At 34.8% G+C, this 7,359-nt stretch overlaps 1 pseudogene; it reads left to right on the top strand.

Annotated features, from left to right (window-relative positions):
- Positions 1–6,011: 6,011 nt before the first annotated feature.
- Positions 6,012–6,496, top strand: LOC149196342 (uncharacterized; annotated as a pseudogene).
- The last annotated feature ends 863 nt before the right edge of the window (positions 6,497–7,359 follow it).

The following is a 7,359-nucleotide window of genomic DNA, read 5'->3' as shown; positions in this document are numbered from 1 at the left end:
TAGAAGTTGTTTTTGGAGGTGTTGTAGGATGAGGATACTCAAATAATGAGGGTGTGGCGTGTGAGAGAACCTTAAATTTTGGCTAAAGAACCTTTGTGCCCATTTTCGTTGAAGAAAAAACCATTACATATAATAAGGCAGCAATAAGACAAAGATATCATAGATATGAAATGGGAAATAAGCAATAGGTTGTGACAAGACTTAAATAGCTATGATATGAAATTGTCTAGCTATAATAACAGGTCAATTAAAGTTAAAGAAGCTCTACAACAGGTAGAAAGAGATGTTGACTTGTGAACAACCATTTAATAAAAAATTACCATTTATGTTAAGAACTTGTAAAAATATGGAATCAAGTTGCAGTGGAAATTACCTGCATTGCTTCCCCTCCTTATCACTAGATTTTGGGCCACTTTTTTTGGATTTTTACCCCGAAAAACTTCATGTCCATTTGAATCTGTTCAAAAAATGCAAAAATACAGAAGATGATCTAAACATGATACTATCATTTAATATTCGGTGTGCACCCTGCATTTAATTTCAGTCTCCTTTTATAGTATGGGTATTAACCTATTTGTGATAACATAGTTTCTTGAGCTCTCCCAACCGCGTTTTAAATCTATTTCTTTTGTTTCCAAGAACGCATCTTGCTACCTGAGTTGTCTCATCTTCGTGGAATTTCCCAACTGTTTATTGCAAAAAGTACGCATGGCACAAAATTCTGGAGCAACTTTAAGAAGATATTTCATAACAGTAACATTATTACTTCAAAATGAATGTCTGTCAATAGTTAGTGGCTTCTGAGATTTATTATATTTGACATGAAATACATCTACGATGTACAATAAGAATTCAAAAGGATAGAATACCAACACTATGCGAGCCCTATTATGACCAGCGTTTGCAACAAATCTTTAGGGCACCTCGTAAAAGTAACAAAATTTGATCTCTATTGTAGTAAGATTACAGGATTAATTTCCTTGATAATTTGATTGGTCTTAGCTGAGAACCATGGATGAATTCCAATCTAAAATCGGGATTTGAAGCGATAAGCACAAAAGGACGAAATTTTAAATGTTGACGATTTAGAAAACTACAAATCGAGTTGGATAAACATATATTCTATATAATGAAAGCGATTTAACAACGGCAGTTCCCTTTTAGCATATTATATATAACACTTATATTTCATCTTATGTAGTTCCATTTTAGCACATTATATATAACACCTACATTTCATCTTTTTCATATCCTCGTCGGTCATGGGTCAGTTATCATTCAATACACTTCTTCAAGTATAACGATAAGTATTCTCTTACATTGAGAATGTCTAAAGATCGTTTGAGATGAAACAGTAATGGATCTCGCAATTATCAAAACATTCCTTTTTCTCCATCTTGGAATGATCATGAAAAGAAGTGGACGGAAATGGAGGGCGCGACCCCTCTTTTCCATTGTTCATAATCTACATAAATGGAAAGGAAATCGCCATAAATAAGAACCAGATATGAGATAAATAAAAAAAACACTATCTCTTGTGGACTAAGACATGTACCCACGTCACAAGTTGCCTCAAAATCAATCACAACGAAGTACTGAAAATCTTGGAGTTGAAGTTCCTGGGCATTCCCTTGAGGATGCAATTTGAAAGGTAGTTGCAGTTCCAGGGCATTCCCTTGAGGTTGCAGTTTAAAAGGTACATTTTGAAGACTGGTTCCTGGTGGCACCATGTAGTCCCAATTCCTTTGAATAACAAGTCCCTGCTTCAATGTATGTGCTGGGTACGTATGAAAACTGAAAGCTCGTGGAAAGTACAAAGGGGCATCTGGTACACTCAAGACATTGCCTTTATATAACCTTCATTGAAAGGTAGTACATATCCATGGGGATTTAGTACACTGTCAAAATCTGGTATGCCACATGAAAACAAATCTCTCTCACTCTTTATTGCTGTGCAAACTCCAACAATGCCATAAAAGTTAAAACCTGCAATTCTATTTGGTGTCCACATTATAGGAACCTCGTGGTTTCTTATAATTTGTTCTACATTATCATGGAGAAAAAGTTAGAACACATCAGCGAGAAAAACAATTATTTAATATTGTATATTCCTAAGTCTAACCTAGTGACCTATCATATCTTTATGTTTAGGCTTGTAGATGGGAGTTTGGGTATCACATCCTTTTGATTTTTGTTAGTCTGCTTCTATGGGCTGTTTTGCATTCTCAACATTGGATTTTGAAGGTGTTTTTTGGCAATTCTGGCTTTCCTTAGAGTGTTACTCGGTCTGGCAATTAGAGAACTTTGGGCTTGTCTCTTACTCAAGCCTGGAAGACACTGACTTATCCTTTTATATTTGTTTGCTCAAGGGATTCCTTTTCGATGTTTGCCATGTATACTCCATTAGGGAAATTCTGGGAGCTTTGGGATATGGATTACCAAGAAGTTCCGTAAATGCACAAAGTTTTGTGAAGGCATGAAGACTTCATTAATAGCAATAGGACATCTATATTTTTGGTAACATCTAAGGCCCATGAAAAATCAGCACCAATGAATTAGAATAAAATGGCTATTAGATAAAAATAAAAACAATACAACGCCAGAATCTCACAAAAGAAATAATAAAAAGAATTTGACTCTTGCAATACTTGCCAACTTCTGTTTGCCATTTTGACTGTAAATGAAGATTATAGAAGTGCTCAGAACCACTTATGTTGCATGCTTCAAGACATCCTAAATTAAAACCTAGGTTAACAAAGAAAATCCTCCATAAGCTGCATACATATGATAAGTCAGTGCTCCAAGTACTCTGGATGTAACAAATTTAAGGATGTTCAATTTGAACTGGTGATTTTTGGCAAATTTTTAAATTCGTGAGTGATCTAATTATAAATTACAATTTACTTGCATCAAAGCAAAGCAAAAAAATTAAACAAAACTAAAAACCTGCAGCATTATACGTTGGATGCAAAGAGGCACACCTTAAAAATCAAATAACTTCAAAGCTTTAAATAGTCTACAGTAAAACGACATGCATCTTAAGGTCCACTAGCCAGAGCTAGCCACAGACTTGACAATCCATAGATTCAACCTACTTGCAGAAGAGCTCAAATGCTATTATCTGTTGTTATCTACGAAGAGATATCTACAAATCTAGCATGTACTTTCATCTCTATAGCAATATTAAGATTTGAAATAATTGAAGATAATGTACATGTGATGTTGAACTCTGCAAGAGACGACGAGATAAGAGAAAAACGCTTAATAAAGTGAGATGTGAAGACTATACAGAGTTTGCTTTGCTTGTCTGCCAAGCAAGTTGCCATCTACATGAAATATGTCTTGCAATATCAAAGAACATGTTTAGACAGTTTAGACACGGAATATATACAGTGTAACCGGATATACTTTTAGATCCTTTATAGATTGGAGTTAAAGGGGAGATAAATTCTTCGTAAAACTGTAATTGCTTTACTCCTCGTGTAGATGTTCAGGGCTTTCCGTGGATGCTAATAAAATTTCATTTCAGATAAATGTCCACCTTACCACCCATCACCTTTCAAGTAAAGAAGGCATGGATCCAATCAGCTTAATTGACATGACAAAATTGTAATAGAGTTATAAACCTATTTCCAATCACCAATTCCTTCAAGGGAAAATAACGTCTTCAGCAGAAACACTCCTCTTGACTCTTGATATGGATACTAGGATTCCTTGGTTCTGGAGGATAGTCAACAGAAAAATAGACAAGAACTACAAGATTCTATCTTAAGCGAAAACAGTCCTCTTGACTCTCGACATGGAGACTAGGGTGTCTTAGTCCTAGAGGACAGTCAACAGAAAAATACACAAGAACTGCAAAATTGTCATATACCAATCAACACACTGGCAATTTTTCCCCTAAAAGATTCTCTTTATACCCCACATTGATTGTTTAATGGATTATCCAGTTCTTTATCGAATGCTTTTTATTAGCGTTAGTGAATTGATTTGAACTTTTCATCTCAACCTCAAAGAAAAAAGAAACTTCACTTCCCTTTGTTTTGTTTCTAGAACTAGAACCTTTTTTAAGAAAAATGACTTCAGGATTGACTCTTCGGGGGATTGATCTAATCTGCCTATTTTTTGTTAGTGCGGAATAGAAAATATAAAACCTTGGGCATTGGAGGTTTCCAAATAATTTGCATTTAGAAAAAGAAAAAACTATTGCATAATTGACAATAAGGTGTTGTATGTTTCAGTCTGCACTTGCAATATACACAAATTTATGCTTTAATACACCTATGCTTGTTCACTTTAATTCCACTCAATGCCAGTATTGTGTCACCTTAGCGAATAGATCCAGTTAGCTGTGTATGTATTTCTAATATTTTGCCAATGCTTGCACTAGTAGTACTTATTTGGATTAACAAACTGTTATTGGACTTTATAAAATATTATGTTTTTTTCCATGAAGACAACATATGATGGTATGTATACAGCAGTTACATTGTATCAAGAAAATCCAGCACAAAAGATTTGAAGAACAAGAGCTAACCTGGTTTTACTAGCACTTCAGCAAATGGGAGATGGGTTCTGCAGTTGATGACTGAGCTAGTCCTTGATTTTTGTTAGTCTGCTTCTGTGGGCTATTTTGTTGGCTTTATGATGCATGTGTTGTACTTGATGGAAAACAACTCATAGAAGATCAACCCACTTATATATATCTAGATGAATCTACGGAAGAGATATCAGATGACAATTCTTAGTATGACAAGTTCAAAGGGGGAGATTGTTGGCATTATGAGACAAGTGTTGTCCTTGATGGAAAATCACACAAATGATAAATTATAGTGCAGCAAATTTATTTGATAAATTATAGTGCAACAAAGTTTCCTTCATGTAGAGAAAAGTTCACGCACTTTTATGCAGAGAAAACTTTATTCCATGTAGAGAAAAGTTCACGCACTTTTACGCAGAGAAACGTTTATTCCATGTAGAGAAAAGTTCACGCACTTTTATGCAGAGAAAAGTGTATTCCATGTAGAGAAAAGTTCATGCACTTTTATGTAGAGAAAATTTTATTTCATGTAGAGAAAAGTTCACGCACTTTTATGCAGAGAAGAGGTTATTTCATGTAGAAAAATGTTCACGCACTTTTATGCAGAGAAAAGTTTATTTCATGTAGAGAAAAGTTTACGCACTTTCATGCAGAGAAAAGTTCCCTTCATGCAAGAGAAGAGTTCACGCACTTTCATGGTTGGTTCATGGTATTAGTCCGATAATTTTTGATCCTATGGTTTTGGTCCATGGTATTGCATCCAAAAGTGTTGATCTCACGCACTTTCATGGTTGGTTCATGGTATTAGTCTGACAGTTTTTGATCCTATGGTTTTGGTCCTGATATTGCATCCAAAAGTGTTGATCTCACGCACTTTCATGGTTGGTTCATGGTATTACTCCTACAATGTGCAATGTAAAAGAATATAGTTCACTATTAGTATTTGAATATAGTTTCAGTGTGTAAACATAAGATCCAAAATTAGGTGGCCAACCCTTTATTCCCATTTTGTCCATTTTTCCAGGTATCTTGTGAGCCATCTAAATAAATCAATCCAAAATCGATAGCACAGATGGAAAAGGTCAACGGTAGCTTGTTTGTAGAATATGTGCCCACGCGCTATGGTTCTCTGCAATAGAACTACGCTACGGGTATGGAACCTTCATCCCCAGTTTCCTTCAAATAAATATAACAAATAAATGCACTGCCAAAGAATTAGCATTTCATCAAAATAATCATGATTGATGTCTCTTAATTCTTTTAGTATATGAGCATTTCATCAAAATATCCATGATTGATGTCTCTTAATTCTTTTAGTATATATCATATATTTTCATCTCTTGTGAACTTAGTCATCAAACCATGTTCTATGGCTACGTGTGAAGTATTTTTGGAGAAGGGAGGAAACTAAGCTCTAAAAGTCAATATTCTTAACCCACATTCAAACTCTCAACTTCCAACTTCAATTGATATGAGCATGCGGTCAGGTCTCACAATGGATCAACTTATGCTAGAGGATTAACCTCTTATGGCCCAAACATCATTGATGCAAGGAGTACAACACAACTTTGGTCTTTTTGCAACAAACAAGTTATTAAAATGTATCCCCAGTCCTCTACTAATCTTGCAACAAGTGGGTTCCTTGCAACTATTGTGAATTCTATGGATAAACACCACCAAGGTAAGCCACTTGTTTCCAATGCAGGCAAAATGGGAAACTTTGGAGGAATTATTTTTGGCATGCCGGGGAGAAGTTTCAAGGGCTCTCAGGCTGCAAGCTCACAATATATTCAAGGCACTATAGATCTCATGTATAGGTCCTTGGAAACACAAACTAATCATTCTCATGATCAACCTAGCATGGTGCACTGGGGAAGCAAACAATTTACTAATGTGTCGTTGTTGAGGTCTTTTGAATCATCTATTTATGACTCTCGTCAACTGTTGCAGTTTTGATCTGTTTTTTCTTACATTACATTTTCCTTGTCCTTGGAGTTGAAGATAATTGTTAAAACTTCATTATGACAATTATTTGTACCATCTACATGTAGACAATTTATTTCAATTACTATTGCTTATTTTCTTGTCATCATGTTGGTTGTGTTTGTAATCCTTATATAGATTACAATATAATACTCAAATGGATATTTCAAATTTAGGTCAATATGGGTATATCTTATGTGGATGTTACATCAGTTTATTGATCACATTGGATAGGATGAACTCAACGAATGGGTTTGTAACTTGTCCCTCTATTGTTCTTCTTGAAATATATCATATATCTTCATTTCATGTTAATTTACACCTATTTGAATCCATTGATGTCTCTTAGCTCTTTTAGTATATATCATATATTTTAATCTCTTTTTGACTTAGTCATCAAACCATATTCGATCGATACGTGTGAAGTTTTTTTTGGATAAGGGAGGGAAACCAGGCCCTGAGAGTCAATATTCTTAACCAACATTCAAATGCTTAACATCCACATTCAAATGCTCAAAATCCACAACTTATTGTGCCATAGCTTCATTAATACTAACATTTGTTTTCTATAGTTTCATGTAAGCCTCCATGACTTCTTCGGCTTCATTTACAATATGGTACCAAGCCCCTACAACCCTTGGATTATTGTGGGATCCCCATGAAAATGAAGTTGGAAAAATTTTCTATAGAATTTCAATACCATTTCGTTTAATGGAGCACTTTAATGGTCAACAACTTAAAATGACTTGTAGTTTGGACCTCATGGGGTTTATGACTATCTTTCAATTTTTTATGAATGAGACAAAACTCAATTCTAGTAATTTTATTAGAGCTCA

This window comes from Pinus tabuliformis, chromosome 2_2 (assembly GCF_031772625.1).
Source record: "Pinus tabuliformis cultivar Carrire ecotype Pingquan chromosome 2_2, CPIR1, whole genome shotgun sequence".
NCBI classification, from domain to species: domain Eukaryota; kingdom Viridiplantae; phylum Streptophyta; class Pinopsida; order Pinales; family Pinaceae; genus Pinus; species Pinus tabuliformis.
The sequence above is the reverse complement of the archived record's forward strand: the minus strand, read 5'-3'. Positions and strand labels throughout refer to the sequence as shown.